Source organism: Abramis brama, assembly GCF_963993115.1.
Source record: "Abramis brama genome assembly, chromosome: 2".
In the NCBI taxonomy this organism is placed as follows: domain Eukaryota; kingdom Metazoa; phylum Chordata; class Actinopteri; order Cypriniformes; family Leuciscidae; genus Abramis; species Abramis brama.
Genome location: NC_139964.1, coordinates 57551428 through 57576429, shown reverse-complemented (window position 1 = coordinate 57576429; position 25002 = coordinate 57551428). Strand labels below are relative to the sequence as shown.

The window sequence follows — 25002 nt, the reverse complement described above, 5'->3', positions numbered from 1 at the left end:
TTAGCCTTTACCTCAGATTACATGTATAACCAAATTATCATCTGAAAGTGTATGTTCTGCTCTTTCAATGGGTTGTCTCAGTTCATTTTTAGCACTAACGATCGCGGAGATATTCAAGCAGTTTAGCACTACAGATTTCGTGTTCTAGATCAGTGGTTCTCAAACTTTTTACACCAAGTACCACCTCAGAAAATATTTGGCTCTCCAAGTACCACCATAATGACCAATATGAATACAGTAGCGTAGTAGGCCTAACTATTCACCTACAGTTATGCACAGCTCAAAAATGAGGCAGCTTAATTTCTAATAAGAATATTTCTTTTTGTCAGCCACTTTAGACATTGTAAACACAGTTTTAACATTAACACTGCACTGTGCTGCTTACATACAGGTTAGAGGTTAATAAAAAACTTAAATAATGATTCAATTCAAATGTATTGCACCTAAAAGTGAAATAAAAACTGTTGCCTACTTAAAATATTAAGTAAAAAAAAAAAGTACTGTTCTTAATAATAATAAAAAAAACAGGCTGTGTATTCATAATTAACCCTTTTAAACGTACATTTAAAATAGTTTTTCAAGGCGATCATTATTTAGAACTGATCACTTTATTGTTTCCATGGTGACGCGTCATTGCTTGTCACGTGACACACCGCAGCCACAATAGCGCTGAATGACAGTGATGATATGCTTTTATTTCATTTTTTTATTCAAAATATTCACAAATTTGTTAGCTATGACATGAAATATTTGATATTCCGATTGTCAAATATATGCAAGTGGAAGTGTTATGTTGTTTAAACACCTTTATAACGATCGCGTTATTGAGCTATGCGCCGTAGATGTTAGTTTGTGCCACTGTTCAGAGAATCGGATCTGTTGGATTTACAGCACGTGAATTCATCCACTTCTCCCGAAATACATGAAAGTAAGTGGCCGGTGAACTGGGGGAAGAATAGAGTTAACTTTAAAGTTACTTACACAATGTGTAACCTACACAATCTGATATTAATAAAACGTGTCGTCTAATTATAATGGAAATTATTATTATTTCCGCTTCCATAGACATCAGTGTGTATTTTACAAATTCTAAATGTATTGTTTTTTTAGTACTTATGTGGATTTTAATGTCTGAAACCTAAAATAAACACTATGTGGTTAAAAACACTGAATAATTGTGATATTTGACAGCGCCTGAGTGGCGCGCGTCCGTCTCTGGCTCAGCGCCAGCCAACTGCGAAAGCACGATTTGAATTTAGCAGTTGATCACGTCAGTGTTGCCAACTATTTTCAAAGGAAAGTAGCTAACGCCTCCCCTTTAAAGCCCCGTTCACACCGCCAGCGACACGCAGCGACAAAGCGACATGATCCCATTCATTTCAATGGAGCGCTGGCGACATCCAGCGACACGAGCGACAGTGACCGTTGGCGACAGAATGTGGGCGTGTCAAGCGACACGAGACGCGCGACAAACGTTCAGAAATTTCAACTTTATGCAAATGAGAAGCGATTTTCGCGAGCGACAACCAATAGGACAGAAGACTTTCAGTGGAGTTCAGCTCACGTCACCGTCTCGAGTGCAGGCAAGAAGAGTTCGAGGGCGATTTCACTGCTTTATATGATTTGACTGTATGGATATAATAAAATGATGCATGGAAAAGAAACTGTCGACATTCTCAGTGAGTTTAATTCACACATTTAGTTCGAGTGTTGTAATTTTATGATGCAAGTTTAGCACTGCTGCAGACAGTTCATTTTACAGTTTCCCCTTATGTGGATTATAAGGGACAAGAAATTGATTATTTGTCAAATTCGAATGACGTTTTAGTAACTATTGACAGAATGAGTGAGTTTAATTTGTTGATTGATCGATCGTTAATGTAGTTAAATATTTAATGCACTGCACTGCTGTGGTTAATATAACAACACTCTCCCAACAGCATTATACTGCTTTTAAATCTTTTAAGACCAATTCCTAGTCAAATTAGAATTATATCTCAGTTTTATATAACACTTGTGATGGTATATGCTCAGACGTGCAGTCTACCAATAACATTAGAGCGACAACACTAGGAACGCCCACAAGCGACTTCACTGTACAGAGACTTGCGACATGCAGCGACAAAATCGCTGGCGGTGTGAACGGGGCTAAAGTCGCTAAATGTCGCTAGATGACGTCATACGTCAATTAGCATATTCATGACGTCATCGCGGCGTACTTGCGTTCTGCCTGCCTAATGTTTTTTCTCATTAAAATCATGCTCACATACTGTATAACATAATAATATAATATAGCCGAATATCCAATAAAGCTGTTCTAATTTACTATATTTTTTTGTCAGACGAGTAGCTATTGAATGACTATTTTTTATATGTGTAAAATGATCTGAATTGAGAGAGTTCGGGAACTGGGTGAAGTTGTGAACTAAAGCACTGTTAAAGTGAGTATGCAAGTGATAAGCACAAGAAAAGAAAGGAAAATAAAATGGTCAAACTAAATTCTTTAAATATAAAACAAAGTAATAAGTCCGTGAAACAACACTGCTCATTCACGTCTGTAAGCTGCCGTGCTGCTGCTCCTCTCTCATCCATTCACTGAACAGGGTAGACGCAGAGAGAGGTGTGTGACGGCAGGGAGAAAGCAAAACTCGCGCTCGCAGGACTGTGCTGGCAACATTTAGAGGTTACTGAGGTTTGTCAAAAAAGTAGCTAGATTTGTCGCTAGTCGCTTTTTTGAAAAAATGTCGCTAAGGGGGTCTGAAAAGTCGCTAAAAATAGCGACAAAGGCGCTAAGTTGGCAACACTGGATCACGTGATGCACTGGCCATTCTACTCACACCGGTGTGATCGTATTAGGCCGCTGTCGGTAGCCTAAAAGAGGCCTAGAAATAGGGTTTCGTTCCGACAAACGGGGCACTACTTTTTCTTTTGCTCAATATGTTCAACGTTAATAAAAGGTATCCAAGCAAAAAGTTCTCCACGCATTATCCTGCAAAAGTTATAACAAAGTTATTCAGCCAATACACTAATTTTACATTTCATCTGACATTCATTATGAAATTTAATTAGGAAATGAAAATATCCAGGTAACATAAAATATATTCCAGACTTTTCAAGGGCGCTCTCTCCCTTTGGGGCCCTGGTAATCAGTACTGGTTTTACCCCCAGTCCGACGCCCCTGCGCTTGTCAATCAAATTCCGAAGAAAGGTCTCAGTACTGAGCTCTTAAATTAATATTTTAAACCTTACAAAATGATTGCAATGTATAGTTACAGTCATACGTTTACCTATTGTACATCTTTCAGAATCTGCAAGGTAATGCTCAAGAATGCAACACGATGCATTAAGAGCCAGGGGTAAACCTTTGAGCAAGATGATGGTGATGTTTAAATTTTTCTTATTTTGTTTTACATGCAAATATCTTATGTAGCCTCTGAAGGGCAGGACTAAATTAATTAATGAATTTTTAAACAAAATAAGAACAATTTACACCAATGATCCAGTTCACCCAGTTTACGCCCCCTGGCTCTTAACGGATGCTTCCTTCTTGAGCATCACTAAATGTTTGCAAGGTTTGTAATAGTTGTGTATGAGTCCCTCAGTTGTCACCAGTGTGAAAAGATGGATCTCACAATCATACAATCACTGCTAATAAGGAGTCAAATATGCAGAAGATGCTGGAAAAGCAAAGAATGTGCAGGAGCTGGAGGATTTTTCCTCATGAACAACCATTACGAAAAAAAAACAAAAAAACACAATATTATAAATAATAATATCAAAACACACACAATATTAAAATCGAGCCTATGTCATTTGTCTTGTATTTTGTGTTTGTATTTTGTCTTGTGGACTAGGCTATTAAACATATATTATGTGAAAAAGCTTTTTCAGGGCAGTACTAAATAGAAACAATGTTTTTATGATCCTTCTTATTAAAAAATAAATACAAATAAAATTTTGGAGATTCTGAAAGATGTATGTAAACTTATGACTAAAGTGTAAATGTAACAAAAACCATAACATTATTAGACGGCAAAATGTTGCTATGGTTATCACGTTCTCATGTTGCTATGGTTACTATGTCAATCATCGCAATTTCATGACTCACAGTAAAATTAGCGGATACACTCCCACATTTAAATACAGTTATCACTCTTTATAATTTACAGTGTGAACGTAACCATGAAAAACAAAACTATTATTTAGATTGTCAGAATAGCGCTCCCTTTAAAACATCACTTACTTACCGCGTTCTGCACTCTCCCTAAAACTCTCGTCATAAACACTGAAGTTGTCCGCACTGCACAGTGAATATCTTATTTATATCGCATCTAGACTTTGTTGTTTATGAGGGGATTTGCGAAAGGATAAAGCTCGTGCTGATTCTGAACATACATTTTGAGCGGATTCTCCGCATGGTGACTCAAAAACGCCTCTGATTTGCCACTGTGTTCATGCACTTATCTGTGATTGGCTACAATGCTCAGCGGTGAAACAACACAAGCAGTTTTATTTCGTTTTTGAATAATATTGTGTCCTCCAGTGCCTGGACTCGACTGTACTCGGGACTTGTCCGTGTCAAGTCCGAGTACAAATTCATCCGAGTGCGTGACAAGTCCGAGTTCATTCAAAATTGGACTCGAGTCCGAGTACCCCAACTCTAGTAATTTACGAGATACAACCTTGGATCCATTAGCGCCTGCACTAAGCCATTCGGCTGATATCTCTATAAGCTCTAACTTTAATAATGTTCGACCAAGGGGAAAAAAAAGCTTCTGGGGGGTTTGTTTGGCTCGAGGTCATGGTGCAAAGGACCCTAGGTTGAAATTACTCCGAACCATCCCTTTAAGTGATAAAACAACAAAAAACAGGAGACCAAATTACTCTTTTCATAATGTGAAGAAAGCAGGAAGCGAGAGGTAAGAGGAACAGACATCAACTCAAGAGTCCTTGAAGGAACAACAGCGCTTTAGTTTACCCGAATATGTGCGCTCTGAAAAACCTTGTCACTCTGAACCTAAGTGCACTGTAAAATATTTCCAGGATTTCACAATATATAACTGTAATATTTCACAGGTAATTACATTATTACCACTTCACAGGCTTTAACTGTGATATTTCACAATATAATACCGTATTTAGACTTTTACTGTGAAAATAATGCAGGCGCGGGGCTTTTACAAGAAACTACTGTGAATTCTGTCATTTTCGCGCTGCAACTGCGTCATCTGAGCTCCCCCGGAGCTCCCTGGCCTGATCTCCTCCATGGTCTCACTCGACGGATTCAGTGCGGTAAGTGTTTAATTTCAAACTTTGTCAATTTGATGACTGTTTTTAATATGAAACTGCATGTTATTTAAAAGTATGAACCAAATTAGCGTTAGTTAAGTTCTGTTTCATGTTTTTGTAACTTAGCTGGAGCAGATTCGCGTCTAGGTTTGAGCGCGCAAATTTGAATGATCAGACGTTGGTTGTGTTAATAAGTGTATTAGTAGTACCGTATTAAGTTATTAACTGTGAGGCTTCACGTTAGCTACACCGTCAAAATTGAACTTTAGCTTTGCTTAATGCTTTTCTTAGTTAACGTTCGTTACTCTAACAGCGTTCTCTCTTTTCCCACAGCATTTTTCTACCACCGGGAAATAAAGTTATAAGGTAAGCTGTGGCCTTAATGTGTGTATTATGACAGTTATGATCAACTAGATACATTATAGTGTTGTGGATTTGTGCAAAGGTGGAATAAATTAATCTCAAATTAGTAACGTTAGCTAGCTGGGCGTCGTCCATATTTTTCTGCCGTGTGTGAAACGGAGCAGCCGTTGTCTGTCTCGTCAACAGAAAAAATAAAGTGCATTTTATTATAAAAAAGATATAGGAAAATAAATGTGTTTATCATTGAATTAGTGGAGCTTCGTTAGCTGTGCTATTCTAAAGTAAAACAGGTCGACATCTGGAGATATTAGGAGCCATTTTGTCTGTGAATGGGTTATAATTCTAGGAGGAAGAGTGCAAGCAGAAACAGCCACATGGAGATGGACTGGCAACAGGCTCTTCCTCCATCCTCTGCAAACAGTACGTGTAAATGATGTAAATTGTTGTGTGCAAATGCATTGCCTGGGTAAATCACACACATCTAACTTACTTTGTTGCAGGACTATTCTTGACTGTGTGTTTGTGATGTAAATGTTTTTCAGTTGCTGTTAAGTTATTTAAATGGTTGCTGTTTAATTGAATCCAAGTAATGTCACCTTGTTAAAACTGAGCTAACTTTAGTTTTGCTCAGTACTGCAACAGCAGTGACCCACTGAAGGTGATGACTGGGAACTGAAACCTTTTTAATCCCACTTGAATTAAACTAACATCTTTCTTCTCTGTCTTTTTGTTTATATGTGCTTCTTGGGCATCAACCCAGAGACAGGTACAAAATCAAAGAGGCAGAGAGGACACATAAACCAGCAAGTCTGTACACTGATCAGGAAGCTCATTGACTTTGAATGGATGTCAGTCTAATGTAAGTTGTGTTCCAACTTCAGAACAGACTAACGAAACACTGTCTCTGTTTTAAACTAGAATTAGTTATGCAGTAAGATGTTTACTTAAGCTATTAAAGGGTTAGTTCACTCAAAAATGTAAAGTCTCTCATTAATTACACTCCCTCATGATGTTCCAAACACATAAGAATTTTGTTCAACACAAATTAAGATAATTTTAAGAAGTCCGAGAGCTTTCTGATCCCGCTTATAGACTGCAATGTTATAACCGCTTTCAAGCCCCAGAAAGGTAGTAAAAACATTGTTAAAATAGTCCACGTGACTACAGTGGTTCAACCTTATTGCTATGATGCGACGAGAATACTTTTTGTGCGTTCCGCACTATTAAGTATTTTTGCATCGCTTCATAACATTTAGGTTGAACCACTGTAGTCACATGGACTATTTTAACAATCTTCACTACCTTTCCGGGCCTTGAAAGTGGTAATAAAATTGCTGTCCATGGAGGAGTCAGAAAATATCTTAATTTGTGTTCCAAAGATGAACGAAGGGCTAACGTGTTTGGAATGAGGGTGGGGTTTTGGGTAAACTATCCCTTTAATCTGTTCTACGAGTTTAGACAGGCTGCAAAATGTCTAAAATTCATTGTTCTTACGTTTATTTGAATTAAACATGCCTTTTCAATGTTATAGGTTATTGATAGGTTAGAATAAAAACGTCAAATTTACAGAGTACTTTACAATAGTTTTAAGTGTAAATTTACATCACATTACTGGCTTACTGAGTTGCATTACTATGTACGCATGTCATGTAATTTTTGCTTAACCTCAATCATGTTACTTTCAGAGTCCTCTGGTTTGTTGATTTAATATTAATTGATATAGTACTATTCACATGATTTATCTGATTTATCATGAGTTTTACAATTGTAATTTCTTAAACTCTACACATTTTAGGATTAGTTTTACAATGCGAGTACCATACTTGCAGGTACTTTCACCACAGAGTAACTTAAACTTTTTGTCTTTCTTATCTTTTGTAGATGGTGGACAGAACCCATACTATGCAGGTGCCTGCTGCAAGGGAAGGAGCGAGACACCTGCAACCCTCTCTTTTCCCACCTTTTTGTCTTTTCTTCCCTCTCTCACTCTCCTCTCTCTCCTTCTTTCTCTTTTCAGCTCCTACGTTGTGAAGTACCATTATCACATAGTAAACACATGCACAGTGCACACACATAGACACACATTCCTGTTACCCAGTGTTCATTCCTGTTACCCAGTGTTTATTCCTGTTATTAAATTGTATTTTTCAAGTACCATTATCACATAATGGTAAACACAGTAAACACATTCACACACATATTGACAGACATTCATGTTACCCAGTGTTCATTCATGTTACACAGTGTTTATTCCTGTTATTAAAATGTATTTTTCTTCTAAAAAAATAAAAGTTAAACCATTGTTTTTATCAGTTTTGTTTGGTCCATCATTTATGCTAAATCACAGTATAGACATGGTTAAATACAGTAATTCTACAGCAGCTTACTGTTAAATTACAGTAATATGATAGACTAACTGTAATTGCACAGTAAAATACAGTAATTATACAGCAGCTTACTGCTAAATCACAGTAATATGACGGCATAGTTATTGTGAAGTCACAGTAAACAGCTGTCATTTCACAATTATTTACTGTAAAAATGATACGGTAACTTACTGTGAAAGTCATGCAATTATTAACCTGCAATTTATTGTAAATTTACAGTGAAATAATTAACAGTGTGCGTGTTACTGAAAAACTCTCCATTAAAGGAACCACTCTCCTTGTGGATGCTGGAAGACACATTTGTCTTATTTGAGGATACATGAGCATTAGAAGAACCCTATTAATCCAACACGGCAACAAGGGCTAATATCAGTGCGGATATCTCTGAACAGAGTATTACATTAAGCTGGGAAGACTTCAGTGCAAGCCAGGGGTCATATGGGATTCCAGAGCTTTTTAGAGTTTAGCTCAGATAGCATCTGCAGGATTTCTATGGAAACAAATGACCTTTACAAAGTAATATTCCTATAATAACCATCAGCGGCAACATCTGCTGTGGGATCCAGGGATTGCTTGCAACAATAGGTGGTGATCCAAAATGTCCTCAATCATTTACTAACAGAAAGTAAAAATGAAGAGTTACAGGATGTTATCCAGCAGTTTGAACAAGGTTTTTCAAAACACAAGTCCCAGAATAGATTTGTGTCATATCTAATATCATTTTTTTTGTTTGTTTGTTTTGTTTTTAAAGGTACCGCCACATTTATTTTTCTTCTATCTGGACTCTCTTTTGCTTATTTGTTGTTTGCTAGTGTGTCAGAAAGCCAGAGGGAGAATTTCCCCAGAAAAAAAAAAAGATTCGATCTTGCCTGTTGCTTGCAGTCGAAATCATGCTTATTCCCCCCATCCTTCTATATCTCTCCGCCGTGGGGGGAAGAAAGGGAGAGGAAGGGTTATGTAAATAATGGAAAATGGTAATGGGCCTTTAAATACATTATTGAACTACAGGTGTCTGTGAGAACACACAGACATGCAGATAAGAACACACACACACACTTTCAGAGGCTTTCTGATTCTCTAGCCCAGAGCTTCACAGATCTTCAGTATCTCTTTATTGTGCTGTTTTTATTTTCTTAGCGGCTCTATCTCCAAACAACCAATTTCCCACAAACATTGTGAGTAAAGGACAACAATAATTTTAATAGCATCAGTTATTCTCTCAGATGGTGTAGTGTAACACAGTATATGATGCTATGAATACCATGTTTATATATATATATATATATATATATATAATACAATACATTTCATTAAATGCAATTCATTCAGCACTCAATTAATAAATGGCAAATATTAGTTTACTTAAAGAAACAGCAGATCCACACATTTAAAAAAAAAAAAAATCTGTCATGACTGTTATTTTAGTATTATTTACTGTACATACTATTATAATATTTATTCATATTTTTAATTAGCTAGTTCTTATATGTTCAATTTTCATTAAGTTTTAGTAATTTTCTTATGTGCTTTGGTAACACTTTACAATAAGATTTAATTTGTTAACATTAGTTAACTACATTATTTAACATGAACTAACAAAAATAAAGCATTTATTCTTATTACATGCTGTTAATTTCAACATTTACTAAAATCAAAAGTTGTATATGTTAATATTATTTAATGGTGATGAGCTAAAAATAAACAAATTATTAACTATTTTATTAGTATTTTTATTAACATTAACATAGATGAATAAATACTGAATATTTCTAAGTAGATCTAGTACTTCAACCTAAAGATATATTTTTTTAAATTTGTGTTTTTCATTTAAAATTTACATTTTATTTTATTTCAGCTTCATTTCAAATAACGTTTTTTATTTTTAGTTACGACAACAACTGTTACATCAGTTTCGCAGTTGTGAGAAAAAAAAGTCACTTGTGAAGAGACTAATAAAGCAGCTGTGAAGATGAAGTTCATATGTTCAGATGCTGAAAACAAAGAGAGCGTCACGTGTGTGAGTTTGTGTATCAGACGAAACTGCGCAGTTCAATCACACAGAGACATGCAGAAGTCACTTATTAGTGACTAACTGGCTGTTTTTGTGTTTATTTCTGCTGTGTGATAGGCTATTAGATTAGTCTATTTGAAGTAAAAATGTTCAGACCTTTTCATCGTTATCAACGTAAATTTTATCGCGATCTTAGTATGATATCGTTTATCGCGCAACCCCAAGTGGAGGGTACCATGAGGAGTGAATAGCGACTTAAATTTTGGTTGGTCCAAGTAGACTTGGAATATAGTGCACAAGTCAAATGGACCACTTTTATGGTGCTTTTTTGTCTATTTTGGTGGTTGAAAGCCACCTGGTCACATCTGCTTTTGGAAAATCAAAGCATGGAAGTCATACAGGTTTGGATAGCATGGGGTTTAGTAAATGATAACAGAATTTAAACTATCCCTAACTAATTTTGGGTGAACTATCCCTTTAAATTGTGTAGTTTCACTATACTTTCTGCAAACATACCTGTTTCTGTGTTTCACAAGCACAGTTGTGATCTGGGCTGATGTTGATGAACCGTGGCCTGTGTATGACATTGACTCTTCACTCAAGTGGATGCAGCCCTCTTCAACACACCCTCAGACAAGTTCTTTACCAAACTCCATCCCTTGGGGATGCAAGAGATTGTTTTTCCATGTTTCTCCTGTTTTTCACGTCTTTCCACTTCTCGCTCCCTCTTGCTTTCCTCCTTCAATTAATCCCACTGAGACTACCGAAGAGAAGAAGGAGAGAGGAAGAGAATGAGAGAAATAACGAATGACGATCTTCCACGGCATGGTACCACTCAAGTGGCCATTAGTGCAACTCGCTCAATCTCTTTAATGAACTGATCAGACCTAATGACTCCCAAACACACCCTCCCTTCATGCAGACAGATGTAGTGGGTGGCCTATACAGATTAAAGGCATGTGATTGGTGGAGAGGAACGGACAGGTTTGAGCGATATAAAATAGCGTTTTTGTTTGTGAACATGCCCACTAGCAAAGTCCACTTGGATAGTTTGTTTTCATATTTAAGCCAGAACTGCTCTAATGGAGGTTAATTAGTTTCAAATAATCAATTCTCCCATAATTAACCATGAATCATGGCTAAATATGAGAATGGATACAATAAAAAGTGAGCAAACGGCCCAAAGCTGGCCATTTGTCCTACTCTAGAACATCATTACGGCACATAAGACAGAACAAACCATTTTTCCCCACTGTCTATCTGTCTCACTCACTACCAAATCATAGTTATTGGATGAAGTTTGACAGTAAACAGTCTTGGTATTAGGATGGATGCTGTCGAAAGTTAATTTTCAGCCCCTCTCCACCACACCTCCACAATTTCCATCTTCTATTTGGCTTGTGTATTCAGCTCAGGTTGGTACTTCAGGTGTGATGGCCATCATCTTTCTTTGGTAGAGAGGATGATGTCACCTTTCTGGGATGGCAGATTTTTTCTGCCGTACTTTTTTGGGTACCGTTTATAGCAGAACAACAACCCAACAATGATTACTCAGCGGCATAGATTATGACAGGCCTATCTCTGTGAGAAATAACAAGAAGACATCACAGTCGGGATTAAGAGAGGGAGAGACAAATGCTAAAGGATCGAGATGAAAAGAGTGAGGGGGAGCAGCTGAGAAATTAGAAGACGAAAGGAAATAAACACTAAAGAAAAACAAGAATAATTGAAAAGCCAAGGATGAGAGGAGACTGGTTAAGAAAGAGCCATGAAGTGGAGGGAGAATGAAGGAACAGAAGAAAGCATAGAACAGAAAGAGATATGAGAGAGGAAGAGAGTCAGAAAACGAGAAAGAGTTGGTGATTTAAGAGATTTAAATAGAGGGAGAGACAGAAATGACATTGCATAAATGACAAGAGATAATCGTGATATTACAATGCAGAAAAGAAAAGAAATACAAATAAATAAAATTAGACAAATTAAAACAGCTTCTTCTACATGGCACTGAGATTAAAATGAGACTAAATTGGGACTTCTGCTTAAAGGTGCACCCTGATGGAATGTCAGTCATCTCGGACTTACTGATAGTTATTGATACTTGTTTTTAGAATGCCACTGTATAAATTCTCAGTAGCCATGATTATTCCATGAGCAAAAAAAAAAAAAATTGATAATAAATCATATTCAGCAAAAACAATAAAAAGAGTTACTAAGATAGAGCAAGTAGTATGTGACTGAAACAAAATAAAATAAAATCAAAAAATCAAAAATAAAGTGCCTCTCTTCTTCACACCCACACACGTAATCAGCAATCATTCTCTGTCTGGACCAACGACGTCATCATCCTCTTCATTTACACGGTAGGGAGCTCACAGCAGGACAGCTGTGCGTACACTGATGTGGATTTGAAAGGAGTGAAAATACCTTTTTCCCACATCACTTACCTCTCCTCTGTTCCTTTCCATCCCTCATCAGTTCATAATTCTCCCTTCATACACACATCCTCATCTTCTCTCCTCATCAACCCCCTTACATCACCTCTAACTGCCCTTAACTATTGTCTCCTCGCACGTTCATCCCCTCCTCTCTTTTCCCGCTTCAGATATGCTTATCTCTGTCCACCCGGTCTGCGTTTCTCCCTCCGCTGCTGTCTCCTCCGGTCCCCGGCCCCATTCATACACCCGGGCTGTGGCAGGCTTTTGGCCCCCAGCAAAGCGCTTTCAGAGCACTCTCATTTTCCCCCTGTCCTATCAGTGCTGATCTGCTGTCAGTTAACCGGGCCCGGGCCGAGCTCTCAGGCTGTTCCCACTGATCTCCTGTCAGTCATCCAGACCTTCCGTTAGCTTCCTGACCATTCCCAGCTGCTTGTTATTCCACACAGGGAGCAATCTGTAGAATTCTCAAAATAGCAGAGTAATGGATTCCTGGCGTCACTGAGGCACTTTAATGCCCATAAGCCTGTGGGTGTAAAGAACTCTGGTCATGTGCACTGCTGGGGGACACAGTGGATCTCATCTAGCAAGACTGCATAGTTTAAAATCTCAAGGTGGACGAATCTGGGATTTTAGAGCCAACTTAAACCTGGAGAGAAGATTTCTGCATGCTAAACATACAACAGCACACCGGTGCATACTCGAGTGTAATTGTTGCGCACATTTATCAGTCGACTGGTCTAGCTAGTTAAAAATGAATGAAAAAGGCATGAAATGAGAAGAAGTGATGAATTTTAGATAGGTAGGATCTAGCCATGGGCTTAGAGGTCTAATTTAAAAGTCTATTAGTCTTTATGGACTAAAGGAGAACTTGGTTGTCAGTCATCGCCATGACAACAGGACGGCCCACCTAATCTTTAAAGGGTAACTTTCGCCAAAATGCAACCTAGGCTCTTTTTGTTAATCTACCCGAGGCGAACTTTCGTTTAAAAGCATAAATAGAATGGAAACACCACTTTTAAGTTTGACCATATTTTCGTTTTCGGTCGCCTTTTGAATGGGAGTGCTAGGGGCACTACAGTCAAAAAAGCTATTTTTAAACACTAAGAAGGCTCGACACAACATGAAACTTTACTGGAAATATGACCAGGGGCTCTACACATGAACTCGAGCATTGAGAACAATGTTTGTGTACACAGAGTTTACTAAAAAGAAAGATTTTGAACAACTCACTGTAGCTGTGTCCGCCGGCATTTTGACAGTCAAAAATAGTCGATCTCCGAATGTGAATGAACTGACTCTGAATTTTAGTATTGCTTCTTATATGAGCATCCCTTTTCAAATACAAAGTCAATATTGATTTTCACTAACGACAAAACCACAAATTATCCGTGAATCTATATGGAATTAAGCTTTAGGAGCTTTCCATCTTTACTCTCCTTCCTGTTACGTTGCATTCGGAGATCGACTATTTTTGACTGTCAAAATGCAGGGGGACACAGCTGATCCTTTAGATGATCCTTCAGAAATCACTCTAATATGCTGATTTGCTAGCCTAGAAATCTAGACGCACTCTAGCGGCAGCAAAATTTATTTTGCAGCCAGGGTAGTCTAGCAACTCTCCGTTGACTTTCGAGCTGGAAAAACCAAACTCTAGTCAGGCCAATCACATCGTGTATAGAGTCGGTGGGCGGGCTTTACATAATGACGACAGAGTTGTGACGGTTCCGCGTGAATTCCCTGCTACTTGAAAACAAAGAAGAGCTGCTGCTGGCGAACAGCGGTCTTTTGAATCGGCTTTGTCCGTGACTCTGGCGGACTTGGAGTTAAAGGGACACTTCACCCATTTGCATTAAGCTTTGCATTGTTAGAAACCCAGTCATACTATTGAATGGTTGTGCAACACTCTCTCATTTTCCCCTGATATGGGAGAAATCCGTTATTTACCTCTTACACTTCCTCCTACAATGACGCAAAAATCGTCATTTTGCGTCATTGTAGGAGGAAGTGTAAGAGGGGGGGATTTCTGTTGAGACTACAGACACGTTCCTCATCTTTCCCAGGGGGCGGGACCCGCTCACGCTACAGACCTATTACAGATCAGTGGGTGGGACTTTACTCTCTGAAACTGAAAGCAATATCCTCCATCTTGTTTGAAGCTAAGCTAACAGGCGCTGTGGAGACAGATGTAAAGTTATGACAATAGCGGAGGAGAGTGCTCAATATGATATAGAGGAAGAGGATTTCGGAAGTCTGATGCTTGAATCAGGTGTTTGTGGCTACCTTTACAAGCCGCATTATAGCGAAGAGCAGCCGAGGCAGAAGACCTGCCTGCCGCGGACGAGGAGCCCGGACTGGCTCGAGTTAGGGCGGACTGGTGGCGCCGGTGATCTCACTATGCAACTACGAACCGCTACGAACACAGAGATAGAGTCCGTCTGCGGCAAAGAATTTCAACGATGACAATTTCTCCTGGACGAAATCTCTGAATCAGACGAGGACACGGACGTTTGTGTTGAGAACTATCCTAGTTTCGCACCGCATATGTTCTGACTGAACATCCAGGTACCATGCAATAATTCACCTTTTCGAAAGAAATACAAACGAGGAGTAATGCACTAATGAGTTCGCCAACTAACTAGACATTTTGTGTGAATGTGAAATGAATTTCAAGCTCTGGTGGTAGCTAGCCTTGTAGACGGAAGAGTGATTTCTCTTATAGGCAGATATGCGCTTTCTGGATTAGTGGGAGTGGCTTGCGGAGCTGTGCAATGTGGTGCATTGTGGGAGTTGTTGTCTTTCATACAAATGCGTCCTGAAGTTATTTTTTGTCTTTTCTCGGTCACAAAGGCACCAAATTCAAAATTTATTTTACATTTCGACTACATATATGACCCACTTTAAATAAAAAACAATGTTCAAAAGGGTGAAATGCCCCTTTAAGATTTTCTTTGAGAAAAGAACAAAGAACGGCACTTAAGTCATTCTTAAAACAGGAAGATGTGTTCGTAGTTTTGCCGGCCAGATACGGCAAAAGTTTAATCTATCAACTAGCTCCGCTGTTGGGAAAACGCTCTGGTTGGTTGTAGCGCTGTCCTGTTGCATGCAGAGTGAATTTGAAAGACAGCCGTTTATCCCCCCCCTCGGATTGAGCCCTGCCAATGGTGAGTTGCCAGACCTAACATCTTGATGTAGGTCTGGCTTGCCAGGCTACTGATTTGCTGCTTAAGAAATATTTCTGATATTTTTTTTCTTTTTTGGGAAAGAAATGAAAGAAATTAATACTTTTATTCAGCAAGGATGCATACAATTGATCAGGTGACAGTAACGACATTTATAATGTTACAAAAGCTTTCTATTTCAGATAAATCTGTTCTTTTGAACTTTCTATTCATCAAATAATCTGTTTAAAACACTGATAATGTTGAAAATATCAGTGGCTTCACTTTTTATAATGCCTTGGGTAAGACCTAGCCATGGGCTTAGAGGGCTCATTTAAAACTCTTATCAGTCTTTATGGACTAAAGGAGCACTTGGCTGTCAGTCATCGCCATGACAACGAGTTGCCCCGCCCACTCTTTAAAGCTCAATGAGCGAGCGAATGAGACCGCGAGTGAGTAAATAGACGGCAAAGTTCACAAGTTTACAGTCCACGGGGAGCTGTCAGGACTCTGACACCTGAGCGGCCTATAGACATTTCACACACGCCTACCACATCTATCATCTCTCTCTCCATTCCTCCATCCATCTCGCTCGCTATCCCTTCACCACGCAGCCTTTAAATCTCCTCAATCACTCATCCAGCTGAGCAGAGCCCCCTTTCCTGCTGTCCCATGGGGCTACTTTACATATAGAGCCACAGATTGAAACAGCAACTGTTACGGCACCCCATCAGACAAGCTGAACCCAGACGAGCCTTCCTAATATTTAACATTCCACACTTTTTCCTTTAAAACCACCTATTTCCATTCTTCCGACATATTCCATCAGGACCCAAGCTATGAGTGCAAAACCAAAAAGCATTCAACAATGTAACTACACTGCAAGATAATGAAGTGATACAACAACACTGGAATTCTCCTGCTAGGCTCTGGCTCAATACACGTAGTGACAAAATAATTAAGAGATTAAAGAATTAAAATGATAGTAGATTATTGTCTATCTGTACATCTGTACATCTTGTACATCTGTAAGGGCAGATGGGGCAGAGAGCCACACCAAAATATTCATCCAAAACACAGACCTCTATATAAAATGAATCAGTAATAAATTGTAAATGTGTTCAGCATTCTGTAACAAATATTTCCGGATTTTCTAGACTATTTTAAGTTGTAAAGTGAGCAGGATATATTAAAATTTAGCCCATGGCTTTGGCAGGCATGAATTATGATACAAAGCGGGGCAGAGGTTGTCTGAGGCCCTGTCCCAAATGACTGTAGGGCCTTTGCGGCCGAAATGTGCCCTTGATGCACAAAAAAATTCCAATTTAAATCTGTGGTGAAAAATGGAACTGCAGCACACTCTAATTGTGAGCCATTGGGGGCAGATTTCAGACTGCCCAGCTTATTTTCACGTTACCGTACGTAAACCTCGCTCCAGACCAAGACAATATCAACCCAAGCTATGTGTATATATTAGTCCGCATCAGTAACTAGTTGCTCTTTGTATCAAATTAATGAAAGTTTAAACATGCTCATGTGAATAGCCTTTACTTATATAGTTCTGTTGTGTTTGTTTTATGTTTGTTCTGGGAATAGAAATTACTTTCATTACCTCACCGGAATTCCTCGACAACTTGTAACATTCTAAAACAACATTCTTTCGGAGACGATAAATACTACATTAAAGCTGCAGTCAGCAAGTCTGGCAGATTGGGTCGACTTAGCCAAAATTTTAAATGTTTACAACTCTCATGCCCCTCCCCCACTACCAGCGAGCACCCTCCCATCGAGGTAGTGCTCGTCAGTGCGTCACTGTGCGTGTGTACCTGATTTTCTGTGAACGCGTCCGTCTCTTCAGCATCGATCAACACCATGGACTCGGAGGTAGGTTGCCCTGGCTAATCTACCCATAGATAGCAATAACCGAGGAATTGGAAGCTTGTTAGTAGATTTTCTCTCCGCCATCACGCTTCATGCAATCTTCAGGCGTGTCGTGTGCATGTGATATTGTAATGTGCGCGAGGGAGGGGGGATCTGTGGCGTGTGCACGACCTGTGATTGACAGTCAGATCTCACACCCCCCTGCGCTGATTGGACCCGATGATCCGGGAGCGGTGGATTTTTGCAAAACAAATAACACGCTCCAGGTGCAGTTAGAAGCTCGGGGTTTTTTCTAAAACCACCTTATTTATGTTGTTCTGTCGGATTATAGTGTCGATTTCACTGAATATGATCAAAAAAATGTTGCCGACGGCAGCTTTAAGGCAATACTAAGATAGCATTCTATGCATGTGTCGTGTGTTGCTCCCGAGAATGCAGTGTGTAAAACTTGAATAAAACTTGTTTATTGTTACTGAATATTTTCGTTTTCGGTCGCCTTTTGAATGGGAGTGCTAGGGGCACTACAGTCAAAAAAGCTATTTTTAAACACTAAGAAGGCTCGACACAACATAAAACTTTACTCGAAGTATCACCAGGGGCTCTACACATGGACTTGAGCATTGAGAACAATGTTTGTGTACACAGAGTTTACTAAAAAGAAAGATTTTGAACAACTCACTGTAGCTGTGTCCGCCGGCATTCTGACAGTCAAAAATAGTCGATCTCCGAATGTGAATGAACTGACTCTGAATTTTAGTATTGCTTCTTATATGAGCATCCTTTTTCAAATAAGGTCAATATTGATTTTCACTAACGACAAAACAACAAATTATCCGTGAATCTATATGGAACTAAGCTTTAGGAGCTTTCCATCTTTACTTTCCTCCCTGTTATGTTGCATTCGGAGATCGACTATTTTTGACTGTCAAAATGCTGGGGGACACAGCTGATCCTTTAGATGATCCTTCAGAAATCACTCTAATATGCTGATTTGCTAGCCTAGAAATCTATACGCACCCTAGCGGCAGCAAAATTTATTTTGCAGCCAGGGTAGTCTAGCAACTCTCCGTTGACTTTCGAGCTGGAAAAACCAAACTCTAGTCAGGCCAATCACATTGTGTATAGAGTCGGTGGGCGGGCTTGTTAATTGTTACTCACTACTTCTGCGAGTCAGTGTTTCATGACAGTATTGTGACATACATCCAGTAACAGATTATAGAAAAATAAATTGTGTTGATATTTTTGAAGATCAAGTTGACATTTATTAAACATTAAGAGGTCAAAAAAAAAAAAAAAAAAACATATGGACTGTTCACAATAAGATAAATTTCATACATTTACAAATGAGAGCGAGTTTTCAATTCATGCCGATTTTAATTAAGAATTTTCACTATAGAAAATGCGAATGGGAAAAATACTCAGTCATTGTTATACCCCATTAGACTTTACTACTCCCCTGCAGTATACAGTGGTTTCAGGAGGTGAATCAACACTATCTGCACTTCCATAGCTGTCACCACAAAACTCACTCACTTTAAACTGTTTAATTGACTATAACAGGAACGTTCTAGTATTGTTGGATCACATCGCTCGCTTCCAGCGTGAACGAGCTGTAAAATAGTTTTTTTTTTTTTTTGTGTGCACTCCAGTCGCGAGAGGTGCTTGTGTAATACTGTAATCCAATTCAGTGAATTAAAAGCACTGGGAAGTTTTCTCTCAGCATGGCGATAAGAGCTGTGGATTAATCTGGCGAGTGTTTCTGACAGGCAATTTGATAAACAGCCACTTATCTCTGGGGCAGCTGCACAGGAAGAGAACAAATAAATCATCAGAGGAAAGAAAGAGAGCGACTGTATGAAATAGGCTTTGTGTCTATGCTTCAGATGAATGACCATGAACATGTATATTCAATTAAACATGTAGCATAGAAGCTACCTACAGTTCCTACATTACTACTACTATAGGATTTGTGTGTGTGTGTGTGGGGGGGGGGGGGACTCGGTGTTTGTGATGTATGGGCCACATTCATACCAGAGTATAATTTTTCATTATTAAAATATGTTTTGCTATCCCAGCTGGAACAGCTAAGTAAGCCAACAGGTCGATTTAACTGAAAATTTAAATTAAACACTGTGACTCTGTGGAGCTTTCAAGATTTCTATGTTTGTTTGAGCAAAGGAAGTCTTTGTTGCAACCTGGGTTCATTAGAAAAAATACGTGCCACTGCCTGCATTTTTGCAAAACTCCATAAAACGGACAGATACTGTACATACAATTAACTGCAGTTTCCAGCTAAAATGAACACCAGTGGCAGTAAAACACCAACAATGTTTATTCGTTTTAACACGAATCATGATTACAGGGGCAGATTATCGATTAATGAAGTCTTAGTTTTGTGCGGTTCCTTGCACAGTACTGTTATGACATTTTTACTATAGTGCATACACTTTGAAGTTTGTACCACATAACTAGCTCCATATGTATGGCATTTACGTAGTAAACATGCTCGATAGCTCACCTGGTACAGTATTGTGCAGAGCGCTTGGGTACGAATCCCATAATATACAAGTCACAATAAAAAAACTCAAAAACCCATAGAAGCAAGCTACAATGGCATGGCTGCTTCAGCAAATGTATTTTTATCTCAAATTATAGGTAACGCTATCAAGTTAGGTTTAGGGTAGGTTTTTTTATGTATGTGGTACGTTATTTTCAAACACGATAGAGCATTAACCGTTTTCATAGAGCATTTCACCACATTTCATTTCTGAACGGCCACGATACGTACAAAAACATAATAAAATGTTGCCAGATTCACTTTCAGCTGTTCATCTGTCATGAACCTTAAGTGCTACTCACTGGATACTCTCAGTTTGAAAGTGTACAGTGTCGTGAAACATACAAAAATACAAATTGAAGAAATGTCGCCAGAGGCCAATGAGCCTGGGTTGCTTTAATACCAAGAGGAAGCTAACTGTTAGTTTTTCTCATCATTATGGTGGTTGTTCAGCTGGCGCAGATTCCAAAAGAAAACACACAGTCCCAAGCCCTTCACTAGCGACTATCTCGAGCTGTACAGTAACTGCAGTTAATTTCACACTCTTAAAAGCCCTCAATAAACAAATGGGTAAAACATACGAAAAATATGAAATACACACACACAAATTCTTTTGTCAGAATATATATAGCTACTTTTGACTTGTTTTGGGGAAATGGATCATGTAAACTAGGCAAATATTGATCACTTGATTTGAGTAGCTCAACATTTTATTTAGGTTCAACTATGGCATGATTATGGTATAGAACTATCTGTTTTTGTCCAAACAAGGGCAAATAAGGGCATTTTGACGAAACCCATTTAGAAACAGACATTATTTTTGCAATTCAATTAGGTGCCCATGTAATTTCTTCACAACTAATGGCACTGAACACAATTTTCTAAAATAATATTAAATTCAGCAAGATAGTCCCGCCCCTAACTCATCTCTTTAATTGAGCCCATGTTATACTCGCTCAAACAAACAGATTGCAGTTCCCTTTGGTGCCACTAGTAGCCCAGAAATTACAAACTGCTGCTTTAAATATCTCACATAAAACTCTGATGCTTAAAGCCATTACTGTAACTAAGTTGTAAATGACTTTATGGCTCATCTGAGGACAGAACAGGATAGGCGTTTTAAAGGGAGGGTCAATATGGCAGTTTCACATTTTACCTCAGAGACATGTTCTTCTCAGATTAGTTATCTCTCCCAGAATAGTTTGAACTTCCCCATAAACGAGTCAGGTAGACAGAACAAGAGAGGTAGATGGATAGATTGTGAGAAAAGGAGAAGATAGATAGATAGATAGATAGATAGATAGATAGATAGAGCTAAGTGACTGAGTTCACCAAGCTCAGTCCATCTGACAGAAACCAGCTGCCTTAAATTCTCCCTTCACCTTGCTCCAGCCACTAAACTCACCAATTAAATCTCACAAATTGGAAAGGAACCGAAAGAGAGAGGAAAGGGACAGAGAGAAAGAGAGAGAGAGAGAGGGGCAGAGGAGAACAGAATGAGGTGGGAAAGAACGACAGAGAGGGGGGGGGGGGGGGGGGGGGGGTAGCGGTCATTTTGAAAAATGACTGTGTTTGTTCTGACAGCGTACAGTTAACAGAACCTCAGTGTGTGTGTGTGTGTGTGTGTGTGTGTGTGTGTGTGTGTTAACCTGTCACAGGGCCTAACCCAAGGCTAAAGCAGCAATTTCTTTTCACATTCCAACTCTGGACAGCACAGAGAGCGGTGAAACAGAGCAAGAGCGAGAAAACCTATCATCAGGCAACTACAGCACAGTGGCCGGATGACTGTCATAACCCATGAGGAGATTTGTGGTATGGTTATTGTAAGGCAGGGAAGGGTTGGCCGCATGTTTTTCAATCGCTAAGCCTTAACTCTCTTTTCAATTATACCTGACAAGAGATTTTTTTTCTGAGGTTCAGAGCTGCCATGGCAATGTGATGTGAAGAGGAGAACCGTTACACTGTAAAAAAAATAAAAAATAAAAAATAATAAATAAAAAATATATATATATATATATATACAGTGAGGAAAATAAGTATTTGAACACCCTGCTATTTTGCAAGTTCTCCCACTTAGAAATCATGGAGGGGTCTGAAATTGTCATCGTAGGTGCATGTCCACTGTGAGAGACATAATCTAAAAAAAAAAATCCAGAAATCACAATGTATGATTTTTTAACTATTTATTTGTATGATACAGCTGCAAATAAGTATTTGAACACCTGAGAAAATCAATGTTAATATTTGGTACAGTAGCCTTTGTTTGCAATTACAGAGGTCAAACGTTTCCTGTAGTTTTTCACCAGGTTTGCACACACTGCAGGAGGGATTTTGGCCCACTCCTCCACACATCTTCTCTAGATCAGTCAGGTTTCTGGGCTGTCGCTGAGAAACACGGAGTTTGAGCTCCCTCCAAAGATTCTCTATTGGGTTTAGGTCTGGAGACTGGCTAGGCCACGCCAGAACCTTGGTTATCCTGGCTGTGTGCCTTCGGCTCATTGTCATGTTGGAAGACCCAGCCTCGACCCATCTTCAATGCTCTAACTGAGGGAAGGAGGTTGTTCCCCAAAATCTCGCAATACATGGCCCCGGTCATCCTCTCCTTAATACAGTGCAGTCGCCCTGTCCCATGTGCAGAAAAACACCCCCAAAGCATGATGCTACCACCCCCATGCTTCACAGTAGGGATGGTGTTCTTGGGATGGTACTCATCATTCTTCTTCCTCCAAACACGTTTAGTGGAATTATGACCAAAAAGTTATATTTTGGTCTCATCTGACCACATGACTTTCTCCCATGACTCCTCTGGATCATCCAAATGGTCATTGGCAAACTTAAGACGGGCCTTGACATGTGCTGGTTTAAGCAGGGGAACCTTCCGTGCCATGCATGATTTCAAACCATGACGTCTTAGTGTATTACCAACAGTAACCTTGGAAACGGTGGTCCCAGCTCTTTTCAGGTCATTGACCAGCTCCTCCCGTGTAGTTCTGGGCTGATTTCTCACCTTTCTTAGGATCATTGAGACCCCACGAGGTGAGATCTTGCATGGAGCCCCAGTCCGAGGGAGATTGACAGTCATGTTTAGCTTCTTCCATTTTCTAATGATTGCTCGAACAGTGGACCTTTTTTCACCAAGCTGCTTGGCAATTTCCCCGTAGCCCTTTCCAGCCTTGTGGAGGTGTACAATTTTGTCTCTAGTGTCTTTGGACAGCTCTTTGGTCTTGGCCATGTTAGTAGTTGGATTCTTACTGATTGTATGGGGTGGACAGGTGTCTTTATGCAGATAACGACCTCAAACAGGTGCATCTAATTTAGGATAATAAATGGAGTGGAGGTGGACATTTTAAAGGCAGACTAACAGGTCTTTGAGGGTCAGAATTCTAGTTGATAGACAGGTGTTCAAATACTTATTTGCAGCTGTATCATACAAATAAATAGTTAAAAAATCATATCTTGTGATTTCTGGATTTTTTTTTTAGATTATGTCTCTCACAGTGGACATGCACCTACGATGACAATTTCAGACCCCTCCATGATTTCCAAGTGGGAGAACTTGCAAAATAGCAGGGTGTTCAAATACTTATTTTCCTCACTGTATATATATATATATATATATATATATATATATATATATATATATGTATATGTATATGTATATATATATATATATATATATATATATATATATATATATGTATATGTATATATATATATATATATATATATATGTATATGTATATATATATATGTATATATATATATATATATATATATATATATATATATGTATATGTATATATATATATATATATATATATATATGTATATATATATATATATATACATCTGTCTCAGTGTTTAAAGTAAAATACCTAAACATCCTTAAAACAAGTTAAATTTACTTTCCTCAATATTCTTTTTTTTTTCTGGTTACATACATAAAACTCACTACATTTTGTTAGATATGTTTAAAGTCCGCATGAAATCAAAATTGACCCTATTTACAGTACTTTTTTTACGACACATTGGTCCTATGTTGAAAAATAAAACCTCCGAAAAAAAGTCTTCATAATCTTTTGTCAAAATCTGAAAATGTGCTTCCCATCTGTAATGGCGTTCCTTCTCTGATGACGTCAGTTTGATGGATTTGGCAGATCATTTTTTAACCACTCCCCTCCAAACCCACTGTATCACATTCCTGAAGTAAAGTCGGTTGCAGGTTCCGTTCACAGGAACTTTAAAGCAAGCAAAGCATTTTGATGTTTGACATTAGAATGTTGCTAAGCTAATACACATACGGCTGCATCCTAATTCAGAGGCTGCATCCTTCAAAATGTGCATTCAAAGGCCGATTGCGCCACCATGGATCCTTCAAAGTCTTGCCTACCCCAGAATTCCACAGCATGGCCTTTGAAGTCCGAGTCCTTCGAAGGATGTAGCCTTTCAATTGGATCACAGCCATCAAGACTGAAGCCATTTTTCTACTATCTCTGACATTCACGTAGGCCTATGGTTGTCACATTTCGCCAACTAGTGGCAGCAATTGCACGGAACTTTTAAATTGGTGATAAAGCAGCTCCACTTATTTGCCATGATAAAATGACTGAACAATGAAATCCACACAGCTCCCGTACTACTCTCCATTGGAAATTAATGACTTCCAGTTTGTCATTAGTTGGAAATAGTGAAAGCTTGAAGCTAATTTCCTGGTATACATTTAAAGAATCAGTCAAAGTCAATGGCAACTGAAACTGTTTGGTTACTAACATTCTCAGATCTCCAAATGTTTGTGTTCTGCAAAAGAAAGAAATGCAAACGGGCTTGGAATGACATGAGGGTGAGTAAATAATGACAGAATTTTAATTTTAAGGTGGACTATGCCTTTAAGGATTGTAGTGTGCACTTGGACTAACCTGGT

The 25002-nt window shown here is 38.7% G+C and overlaps 2 long non-coding RNA genes across 5 annotated transcripts in view; one reads left to right on the top strand and one right to left on the bottom strand.

Annotated features, from left to right (window-relative positions):
* LOC311078309 overlaps positions 1-25002 on the bottom strand; it is a 115047-nt gene that overhangs the window by 51258 nt on the left and 38787 nt on the right. For all 3 annotated transcript variants that reach the window (XR_014605127.1, XR_014605128.1, XR_014605129.1), the window contains exon 2: positions 10567-10810. This is a non-coding gene — a long non-coding RNA (uncharacterized lncRNA). The remainder of the gene's footprint in view (positions 1-10566; positions 10811-25002) is intronic.
* LOC311078307 lies at positions 5041-7961 on the top strand. Of its 2 annotated transcripts, XR_014605124.1 has the most exons (6): positions 5041-5076; positions 5167-5292; positions 5623-5655; positions 5999-6072; positions 6413-6511; positions 7534-7961. It is a non-coding gene; the product is annotated as an uncharacterized lncRNA (long non-coding RNA). The 2 variants fall into 2 exon arrangements; XR_014605125.1 differs by lacking the exon at positions 5041-5076 and having other exon boundaries at positions 5163-5292.